Source organism: Nicotiana tomentosiformis, chromosome 7 (genome assembly GCF_000390325.3).
Source record: "Nicotiana tomentosiformis chromosome 7, ASM39032v3, whole genome shotgun sequence".
In the NCBI taxonomy this organism is placed as follows: Eukaryota; Viridiplantae; Streptophyta; class Magnoliopsida; order Solanales; family Solanaceae; genus Nicotiana; species Nicotiana tomentosiformis.
In genome coordinates, this window is record NC_090818.1 from 123,448,889 (window position 1) to 123,461,093 (window position 12,205).

A 12,205-nucleotide genomic window follows, 5' to 3' on the forward strand; every position below is an offset into this window, starting at 1 on the left:
TCACATAAAATACATATACAATAACTTCGATCAAGAAAACTTACCTGAATCCATGATGTGTTTTCTTGATAATATTGAGTGGAAGCCTTCTTCAGAGTTGTTGTTCTTGAGAAAACCAGTATTCTCTCTCTTTACCTTTTCTGTGTTCTTTTCAGAATAGAATATAATGGAGTTACGCTATTCTTCTTTTAATAGGCGGAGAGAAGGACCATCATTTAATTCCAAATTTCCATCAAAGTGGGTTAATGGGGAGTTATAATCATAATTAACTTCCCCTAATTTTATCCAAATATTAATTTAACAAAATATATGTAATACCCTATATTTTTTTAATAAGGGTGTATTGGTCATTTAGCATAATAATAATAATAATAATAATAATAATAATAATAATAATAATAATAATAATAATAATAATAATAATAATAAGAAACTAACTATAAAAACAAAACAAATAAAAAAACAAATAAAAAAAAAGAGAGAATAAGGATTCAATAAAAGGGCCGAAGCCCATTCTGTGGAAACATCAAAAACAAACCAAAGAAAGAAAGGAAAAAAAGGGTTGAAGCAGAAGCTTCAGAAAACGCAAAAAAAGAATTTCAAAAAGGAGAAGAAGAAGAAGAAAAAGGCTGTAACCAAATCTTGAGAAATCTTAAATACGTACTGGTTCTTACGGGTAATACTCGAATTTTTCATATGGGTTCTTTTCTTCTGGTAATTCTTTTTGTCTCAGTTCATATATTTGAAAGGTTTCATAAGGTATAAGAAATTTAATACCAATAAGAGTTATTCTAGGCAAATTAAGCAATTGGAAGTTGGTCAATGTTACTGCAGGATAAATTCACTTGGAAAAAAGAAGGGTATTGATGTATTTGTACTTCAACTAGTCTCATTATATATGATCTTTGTTAGGTATAAATTAAGTTAAGGTGCAAGGATTGTGTTTTGGTATTTAACTGTATTGCAATGACAATATCGAATTTGGGTTTGAATGTGGTAAGTCTAGTATTGAGTACAAAAGATAAGTACCAATTAAGAAGGAATATTATGGATAGTAATGTTATTTCAGTTTCAATTTATGCATACGATTAAGGAAATTGAACAGTACAGGGAATAAACCATATAAATACCTTTTTATTTAAAAGATTTTGGACTAATTTAAATTACTCATATGTCGGTAAATATAAATCCACAAATTAAGACTCAAACATGAACCCCGATAATTAGATATTCTAAATTAGCTATGAATTAGCCTAAACAAGAAAATTAACATGAGATCGATATTATGTAATTATAGATTGATTGGAGGAATTTGTACGAATTGCTCGAGGTGAAGCATTTGGTATTTCGGCACGAGTACTGTGAGTAGTAATCTTACCGCAATTTGTGTTTTCATAACTTTCATGATTTACACATGATTTTTTTTATATGAATATGTTATCGATTATTTTAAGTTGCATGTGGGACAAGTCTTTTACTCGATATGATATCGAAATAGTTATTTGGGATGATCACCGTTGTTTTAAATATTTTCGTTGTCACTAGATATGTTTTACCGTTACTTGAAATTATTGTTATCGAAATGAAATTTCATGATTTGATAAGAACCGATATGCCCTACATTGTTTTAAAATATTTTCCTACGAGTATATATGGATTACAAAGACAAGTATAAATGGGAGTAGACTTTGAAGGATCCCATAGCTAACGGCGGGTTCGTTAGACCCGGTGCACCTTGTAATTACAGATTACCGTTATAGCCCTCACTAGTGGGAAGGTAGAACTAGCATACCGTTACCGATTTCCCTCGAGTAGGGACTACCGTTATATTTAACTTCTTGCGAAGAAGTTCATAGTTACATCAATTACATGATCCGTTCATTGAAACCTCCCAAATGTGAATATTGATATTATACATTGGTTACCGAGCTTATTATTGAATTGTTAATTGTATTATACTACAATAAAAATATTATGAGACTGAAAATTATTTATTGTTTATGAAAGGGCATTTTTATGTTATTTTCTTTTTGCCATACTAGCATGTTTTCTGCCTTGTCCCCAATAAAATAAAACGGTTGTGGTTAAGTGTTATTACTCACTAAGCTAGCAACTCATTCTCCGCTAATTTTCTTTTTACAGAAATAGCAGTTGACGCGGGCGAGGATTTCGTTAATTAGAACGCACGGGTTGATTGTTCTTGGTGAGCCTTGCACTTTTTCGCATGGGCGGAGATTTTATTTATTGTTATGGTCTTTATTTGAACTCTTAGAGTCTCTCCATAGTCAATATTTTAGTATCATGAGTATTCTTTTTTTTATTATAGTCTTATGTTGAGTATCGTTCTTTACTATTAAAGTTTCAGATAAATTAATATTTTTGATTGTTAGTGGGTTGATTAGTAATGGTGGAGACTTGTTTTGGTTAATTGATAAGTTGTCGATTGTTTGGTTAGATATTAGGATGGTTGGTTGTTGATTTTGAGATAGGAAAAATTTTGGATAGTCCAAAAATAGGGAAAACTCTGTCCGACTTTCTGTAAAATATCGATGAGGCTTACTTGGGGGAACTTGCTCCTAAGTGTCGGTCATGATTCTAAATTGAGTCCTGACAAAGTTGGTATCAGAGCTTAGGCTTTAAGTCCCGAGTCATAGAGAAATGTTTAGTAGAGTCTTGTTCATGGGTATGTAGGCGCCCACACTTATGATCTTGAGGCTACTGAACATCTAGGAATGTTCTCCCTTCTTTCATTCTTTGATCGTGTGTTGAGATAACTTGAGATTGACTTTGGAATATTTCTTTCGCAGATGGCTAGGACACGCACACCCTCATCTGCTGGACGTGGTGCTACCCGGGGTGGCGGTCAAGTTGGCATTCATCAAACTAGAAGACAAGTTGCTCCTCAACCTGAAGTTAGGAACATGGGTCAACCCCAAGCTGTTATGCCAGATCAAGTGCAAGGGAAGGGAGTTTAGGACGCTCCACCACCAGTGCCAACTGTTGTACTTACTGTTGCCTTACCTGCAGATGCAGTGACAAGGTTATTGAATGTGTTAGAGGAATTGGTGCCTACTCAGGGTGTAAGTTCATCTCCTCAGGCTACTTTACAAACACAAGCACCTGCACAGACTCACACTTTCGGGAATAAGGTGGTATCCCTGCAAGAGTTCCTAAAATTGAAATCACCAAAATTCACAAGTTTCGATAATTCAGCAGATCCTCAAAGTTTCTTGGATGGGATACTCAAGGCATTACATGCTCTTGGATGTTCTAGTGAGAGAGCCGTGGAGCTCGCAACATACAAACTAGAGGATATGGCCAACACATAGTATGAAACGGTATTGCTAGGAAGGCCAGCAGGAGCAGCACCACTGACATGGGACAAGTTCAGTAAGTTGTTCATGGATCATTTTCTTCTAGACAACCTGATGCAAAAATATGCTAGAGACTTTGAGAGATTGGTTCAGACTCCAGATATGGATGTGTCAACATATAACACCAAGTTTTGTAAGCTGGCTAGATATGCTCCTTACTTAGTGCCAATTGAAGAAGCTCGAGTTCAGAGATTTGTTGATGGATTGGTTGGTCGTCTATACACTGCAGTAGCCCCACAGATGAAGACTTTATCCTACTCTGCTGCAGTCGACCTTGCTAGAAAGATTGAAAACAAGGGACGTGAGGAGCGTGCAACTAGTGATGTACGTAAGAAGGCCAAGACAGGAGGGTCTTTCAGTGGCAGTTTTAGTGAAAATCGAAGAGCAGGAAATCAGGGACAACAACAACAGGGTTCTATGACAGGGACACACCTCTCTTCACAGTCCACACACAGATCACATTACAGACAGGGTACTAGGGGACCGTCAGCATCTAGATATCGTAATTCTGGGCAGATATATGCCACTACTCCAGTCTACCAGACCTGTGGTAGATCACATTTGGGCCAGTGTCGTATTCTAACTGAAAAGTGCTTTCGGTGTGGCCAGTTGGGACATCACTTGAGGTATTGCCCTCAGCCTCTAAGAAATTTCAACCAGGCTTCTATTCAGTCAGCTGTACCTACTCAGACTACTCGTAATACTTCAGGTGCTACAGGTACAGGAAATAGAGTTCGAGGTGCTGGGGACCGTGCTACTATGAATCAAGGATAAGGGAATGCTGGTAGAGGTCAGGCATGAGTTTTTACATTTACTAGACAGGATGCTCAGGCCTCGAATGTTGTGGTTACAGGTATTCTTTATATCTGTTCATTTGATGCACGTGCGTTGATTGATCCGGGATCTACTCACTCCTATGTGTCCTCGTACTTTTCTTTGAGGTTTAGTAGATAGCCTGAGCTATTGAATGATCCTTTTCTAGTTGCTACTCCTGTTGGAGAGTCTCTATTAGCTGAATACGTGTATCGTGCTTGTCAGATTCGGGTTTGGGGTAGAGATACTCTAGCTGACCTTATTGTACTTGATATGATTGACTTTGACATGCTGATGGGAATGGATTAGTTATCTTCTTGCTATGCTATCGTCGATTGTCATGCAAAGATAGTCAAGTTTGAGATACCAAACGAACCTAGTTTTGTTCTAAAAGGGGGCCAGGTTCCAGAGACTTGCAAAGTTGTATCTTTTATGAAGGCTCAACGACTTCTGAAGAAAGTTTGCTTGGGTCTCTTAGCTATTGTAAATGACACAAGAAAGGAAACAATTAGTATAGAAAATGTTCCAGTAGTGAGAGAATTTTCTGATGTATTTTCTGAGGATTTACCAGGATTGCCTCTAGTACGAGAAATAGATTTTGGTATTGATTTGCCACCTGACACACAGCTCATGTCAATACCGCCATATCGGATGGCACCAGCAGAGTTGAAGGAGCTAAAACAACAACTACAGGATTTGTTAGATAAGGGTTTTATCAGACCGAGTATATCTCCATGGGGTGCACCAGTATTGTTCGTAAAGAAAAAAGACGGGTCCCTGAGAATGTGCATTGGCTACAGGCAGTTGAACAAGATAACAATAGGGTGTTCAAGCCGTTTCTGGATAGATTTGTAATAGTATTTATTGATGATATCCTGATATATTCTCGTAGCCAAGGAGAACACGAGGATCATCTCAGGACTGTGTTGCAGACATTACGAGAACATCGGCTTTATGCTAAGTTCTCGAAGTGTGAATTTTGGCTAGACTTGGTAGCATTTCTGGGGCATGTTGTATCCAAGGATGGAATTATGGTAGATCCTAAGAAGACAGAAGCTGTGCAGAAATGGCCCAAGCCTACTTCTCCTACAGAGATTCACAGCTTTTTAGGTTTAGCAGGCTATTATAGGCGTTTTGTGCAGGATTTCTCCAGAATAGCAGCGCCACTGACCAAACTAACAAAAAAAAATGCAAAGTTTCAGTGGACGGAGGAATGTGAGTAGAGCTTTCAAAAACTCAAAACATGTTTGACAACTGCACCAATATTAGGCTTACCATCAGATTCCGGAGGATTTACAGTATTCTGTGACGCCTCGAGGGTGGGATTAGGATGTGTTCTCATGCAAAATGGTCGTGTTATAGCTTATGCTTCGAAACAATTGAAAAAGCACGAGCAAAACTATCCTACACATGATTTAGAGATGGTTGCAGTGGTATTTGCTCTAAAACTTTAGAGGCATTACCTATACGGTGAAACTTGTGAGATTTATACTAACCATAAAAGTCTGAAGTATATCTTTCAGCAGAGAGATCTAAATCTTCGACAGTGTCAGTGGATGGAACTACTCAAGGACTATGACTGTTCTATTTTGTATCATCCGGAAAGCCAATGTAGTGGCTGATGTATTGAGTAGAAAATCTATGGGGAGTTTGGCACATATAGCTCCTACAAAGAGACTTTTGGCCAAGGATATTCAAAGACTAGAAGGTGCGGGTATCAGATTTAGTGTCGGAGATTCAGAGGCATTATTGGCTTGTGCTCACGCTAAGTCTTCATTAGTTGAGCGCATTAAGGCTACCCAATATGAGGATGAGCGATTTTGCAAATACAGAGATAAGGCCTTAGCTGGTAAATGCAAGGATATGATTGTTGAAAGTGATGGTATTTTTCGAATGGCTGACAGACTATGTGTCGCAGACGTAAATAGGTTTAGGCATGCTATTCTTAAAGAAGCTCACAACTCTAGATACACTATACATCCTGGATCTACAAAAATGTATCATGACCTAAAGCAATTTTATTGGTGGGAAGGTATGAAGAAAGATGTTGCTAACTTTGTTTCTAGTTGTCTGATTTGTCAGCAGGTCAAGGCTGAGCATCAGCGACCCGCAGGACTACAACAACAAATTGAGATTCGACAGCAGAAATGGGAAAGAATTACTATGAAGTTTTTTACTGGTCTACCACGAACCCTTAGAGGTTATGATTCGGTGTGGGTAATTGTACTTCGACTGACAAAATCAGCACACGTTTTGCCAGTGAAGACTACATATGGTGGAGTGAGGTATGCACAGATATTTATGAACAAAATTATCCGACTTCATGGAGTTCCAGTATCCATCATCTCTGATAGAGGATCATAGTTCACTTCACACTTTTGGAAATCTTTTCAAGAAGCATTGAGTACACGAGTAGATCTTAGTACTGCATTTCATCCATAGACAGACGGGTAGTCTGAACGTACTATACAGATCTTGGAGGATATTTTGAGAGCTTGCATTCTTGAGTTTGGAGGCAGTTGGGAAAGTTATCTACCTTTAGCTGAATTTGCTTATAACAATAGCTTCCAGTCCAGTATTCAAATAGCACCGTACGAAGCATTGTATGGTAGAAGATATCGTTCTCCTATCGGATGGTTTGAAGCTGGTGAGACTAAGTTATTGGGACCTGACCTAGTACAAGAAGCTATGGACAAGGTCCAATTGATCAAACAAAGATTGCTTGCAGCTCAAAGTACACAAAAGTCTTATGCTGATAAGAGAAGAAGAGATTTAGTGTTCAAAATTAGGAACAAAGTGTTCCTACGAGTCTCCCCTATGAAAGGTGTGATACAGTTTAGGAAAAGAGGCAAGTTGAGCCCTAGGTTTATAGGATCGTATGAGATACTAGACCGAGTGGGAGCTGTGGCTTATCGTTTGGCACTTCCTCCTGAGTTGTCCTTTATTCATCCAGTGTTTCATGTCTCAATGCTAAGGAAATGTATATCAGACTCATCTCAGGTGCTTGAAGCACCTGCTATACCGCTTGATGAGAAGTTGTCTTACGAAGAGGAACCGATGGCTATTGTTGATAGGCAAGTAAGAAAGCTACGGTCAAAAGAAATTGAGTTCGTAAAAGTCTTATGGCAAAATCATATAGTTGAAGAAGCTACTTGGGAAGTAGAAAAAGATATACAAACGAAGTACCCCCATTTGTTTTAGTCTACAGGTACGTACTTGAGTTAAATTCGGGGACTGAATTTCATGTCACGACCAAAAATCTGACCTGTCGCGATGGCGCCTATCTCCATACTAGGCAAGTCGATAACATCAATAACCACTGATTTCCTTTAAGTTTGAAATATATAATATTTAAATACAATACAAAATTCCATAAATACTGATACAACACTCCCCAAAACCCGGTGTCACTGAGTACATGAGCATCTATATATTATAAGTCTGGAGAATACGGTCTATAATAATATGAGACCAAATATAATAAACAAAACGATAGGGAAGGAGAGACAAGGTCTGCGAAACATAGCAGCTACCTCTGAATCTCTGAAAAATTAACTGTGTAAAAGAATCAACACCCACTGTATTCGGGATCACCTGTATCTGCACACGAAGTGCAGGGTGTAGTATGAGTACAACCAACTCAGTAAGTAATAATAATAAATAAAGAACTGAAAGTAGTGACAAGCTACTCAGCTAAGTCCAAATACAATACTTTTCAATATAAACGAGTAGTCATGCTCTCATGTTTAACATTTAAGATTTTCACTGAAATTTCATATCAAGTTTGACCAAAACAGTAAACAATATTTTTGTTTCCCGAAATTTTCAAAATAATGATATATGACAGCTGAAATGCAGCAAATAATGAAAATAATGCACCTTCTCAGAGTAACAGTCTCTCAGTCCTCCCATTCACTCTAACCTCACAGTCACTCTTTCCTCACATTCACTTTTTCCTCACAGTAACTCATTCCTCACAGTCACTCATCACTCGGCACTCGCACTCAGTAGGTATCTGCGCTCACTGGGGGTGTGTACAGACTCCGGAGGGAGCCCAAGTGCTATATCAAGCCAATCATGGCATAAATCAATAAACATGTTGCGGCGTGCAGCCCGATCCATAAATATTCTCACAATTAGGCCCTCGGCCTCACTCAGTCATCAACCTCTCCAGTCTCTTGGGCTCTCAAAAATCATGATAAGCAGCCCAAAATAGTGATATGATGCATCAATAATAAATAAGAGAGACTGAGGTATGATATAAAATTAATAAACATGACTGAGTAAAAAATTACAATTTGAACATATTATTCAACCACAGAAATGACCCAAGTGGGTACCAATAATAACAACATATGTCTAAACATGATTTTTAATACGAGTTTTAGCTCAATTTTTCCCTATCACGTAGAGAATATACGGATATCAACAGATAATTCAACTACACAGTTCCAAGGAATTTGACCAAGTCACAATTCCTATAGTGCATGCTCACACGCCCATCACCTAGCATATGCGTCACCTCAAAACCACTCACATAACACGTAATCCAGGGTTTCATACCCTCAGGATCAAATTTAAAATTGTTACTTACTTCAACCCGTGTAATTCTTTATTCTGCTATGCCCTTGCTACGAGAATTGTTCTCTGAAAGCCTCGTATCTAGTCACAATTAATTCGATTAAGTCAATACCAATTATTGTAATTAATTCCATAAGAAAATACTAATTTTCTAATAAAATCCGAAATTAACTCAAACTTGCCAGTGGGGCCCACATCTCGGAACCCGACAAAAGTTATAAAATATGAACGCTCATCCAACCACGAGTCCATCCATACAAATTTTACCAAATTCCGACATCAACTCGACCCTCAAATCTTAAGTTAAAGTCTTTGAAGATTTCTATCATTTTCAACCCAATCTTTACCCATTTGAACTCAATAATCTTTCCATAAACCTTATTGGTATGCGTATGTATAAATAATACTCTAACACCTAAGAATCATACTTTTAATTACCTATCTTTACTCCAAACCCGAAATTGAAGAATTGGAGAAAGAAATTCTTACCTCTTTGAAGCCTTAGCAAGATCCTTGTGAATATTGATATTATACAGTGGTTACCGAGCTTATTACTAAATTGTTAATTGTATTATACTACAAGAAAAACATGATGAGACTGAAAATGCACCGCAGAACAGGTCCGCGGTCGCATAATACACCGCAGATTTTCCTCAAATCTTGCCCCCCTCCTAATCCACTCTGCGACTATTATGTGGTCCGCGGAGTGATTCTGCGACCGCATAGAGGTCGCAGAAATGACCCTTTTTCCGGCAAAATTTTTCCTTTACACATCGGTGCATTGTTCAAGCAAAAATTCAATAGCTTAATTTTTCTTCCTAAAGTTTTCCTTTTTCTTTGTACTAATTGATCTACCTCGGTACCACAAAACCTTAATTACCTTAGCAAATATTCTCCGGGGTCACTACACATACGTCAACATCTGGTCAACATTTTCAACTTAAATTCTAAACCTTGGAACTAAATGTTCCAAATCATTTCAAAACCTCACCGGACCCGAACCAATTACCCCGGCAATCCAAATAACAACTGTAAATCACAATTTGAGTAGTAAATAGGGAAACAGGATTGCAATATTCAAAACGACCGGCCCGATCGTTACATTTCATAAGGTGGGGAGGATGTAATACCCTATATTTTTTTAATAAGGGTGTATTGGTCATTTAGCATAATAATAATAATAATAATAATAATAATAATAATAATAATAATAATAATAATAAGAAACTAACTATAAAAACAAAACAAATAAAAAAATAAAAAAAAGAATAAGGATTCAATAAAAGGGCCGAAGCCCATTCTGTGGAAACATAAAAAAACAAACGAAAGAAAGAAAGGGGAAAAAGGGTCGAAGCAGAAGCTTCAGAAAACGCAAAAAAAAAAGAATTTCAAAAGAAGAAAAAGAAGAAGAAGAAGAAGAATGCTGGAACCAAACCTTGAGAAATCTTAAATACGCACTAATTCTTACGGGTAATACTCGAATTTCTCATATGGGTTCTTTTCTTCTAGTAATACTTTTTGTCTCAGTTCATATATTTGAAGGGTTTCACAAAGTATAAGAAATTTGATACTATGGGCAAATTAAGTAATTGAAAGTTGGTCAATGTTACTGTAGGTTAAATTCACTTGGAAAAAAGAAGGGTATTGATGTATTTGTACTTAAACTAGTCTCATTATATATGATGTTTGTTAGGTATAAATTAAGTTAGGGTGCAAGGATTGAGTTTTGATGTTTAACTGTATTACAATAACAATATCGAATTTGGGTTTGAATGTGGTAAGTCTAATATTGAGTACAAAAGATAAGTACCAATTAAGAAGGAATATTATGGATAGTAATGTTATTTCAGTTTCAATTTATGCACACGATTAAGGAAATTGAATAGTACAAGGAATAAATCATATAAATACTTTTTTATTTAAAAGAATTTGGACTAATTTAAATTACTCATATGTGAGTAAATATAAATCCACAAATTAAGACTCAAACATGATCCCCGGTGATTGGGTATTCTAAATTAGCTATGAATTAACCTAAACAAGGAAATTAACATGAGATCGATATTATGTAATTATAGATTGATTGGAGGAATTTGTACAAATTACTCGAGGTGAAGCATTTGGTATTTCGGCACGAGTACTATGAGTAGTAATCTTACCGCAATTTGTATTTTCATAACTTGCATGATTTACACATGAATGTTTTTATATGAATATGTTATCGATTATTTTAAATTGCATGTGGGACAAGTCTTTTACTAGATATGATACCGAAATAGTTATTTGGGATGATTACCGTTGTTTTAAATATTTCCGTTGTTACTATATATGTTTTACCATTACTTGAAATTACTGTTATCGAAATGAAATTTCATGATTTGATAAGAACCGATATGCCCTACATTATTTTAAAATATTTTCCTACGAGTATATATGGATTACAAAGACAAGTATAAATGAGAGTAGACTTTGAAGGATCCTGTAGCTAACTGCGGGTTCTTTAGACCTGGTGCACCTAGTAATTACAGATTACCGTTATATCCCTCGCTAGTGGGAAGGTAGAATTAGCATATCGTTATCGATTTCCCTCGAGTAGGGACTACCGTTATATTTGATTTCTTGCGAGAAGTCCACAATTATACCGATTACATGATCCGTTCATTGAAACCTCCCAAATGTGAATATTGATATTATACAATGGTTACCGAGCTTATTACTGAATTGTTAATTATATTATAATACAAGAAAAACATGATAAGACTGAAAATTATTTATTGTTTCTGAAAGAGCATTTTTATGTTATTTTCTGTTTGACATACTAGCATGTTTTCTGACTTGTCCCCAATAAAAAAAAATGATTGTGATTAAGTGTTATTACTCACTGAGCGAGCGACTCATTCCCGCTAATTTTATTTTTTTACAGAGACAGCAGTTGACGCGGGCGAGGATTTTGTTAATTATAGCGCACATGTTGATAGTTCTTGGTGAGTCTCGCACTTGTTCGCGTGGGCGGAGATTTTATTTATTGTTATGGTCTTTCTTTGAACTCTTAGAGTCGCTCCATAGTCAATATTTTAGTGTCATGAGTATTCTTTTGTTATTATAGTCTTATGTTGAGTATCGTTCTTTATTATCAAAGTTAGAGATAAATTAGTATTTCTCGTTGTTAATGGGTTGATTAGTAACGGTGGAGACTTGTTTTGGTTAATTGATAAGTTGTCAATTATTTGGTTGGATATTAGGATGGTTGGTTGTTGATTTTGAGACAGGAAAAATTTTGGATAGTCCAAAAAGAGGGGGAAATTCTGTCCGATTTTCTGTAAAATACCGATGAGACTTACTTGGGGGCACTTGCTCCTAAGTGCCGGTCATGATCCTAAATTGGGTCGTGACAATATATTTGTTAAACCAAAATATTTATAAACTATACGTGGGCC

At 36.5% G+C, this 12,205-nt stretch overlaps 1 long non-coding RNA gene across 2 annotated transcripts; it reads left to right on the top strand.

Moving 5' to 3' along the window:
• The first annotated feature begins 590 nt into the window (after positions 1-590).
• LOC117274033 (uncharacterized) lies at positions 591-11,994 on the top strand. Of its 2 annotated transcripts, none has more exons than XR_011409406.1 (3): positions 591-676; positions 1,298-1,361; positions 11,692-11,994. It is a non-coding gene; the product is annotated as an uncharacterized lncRNA (long non-coding RNA). The 2 variants fall into 2 exon arrangements; XR_011409405.1 differs by lacking the exon at positions 11,692-11,994 and adding an exon at positions 2,143-2,187.
• Positions 11,995-12,205: the final 211 nt, after the last annotated feature.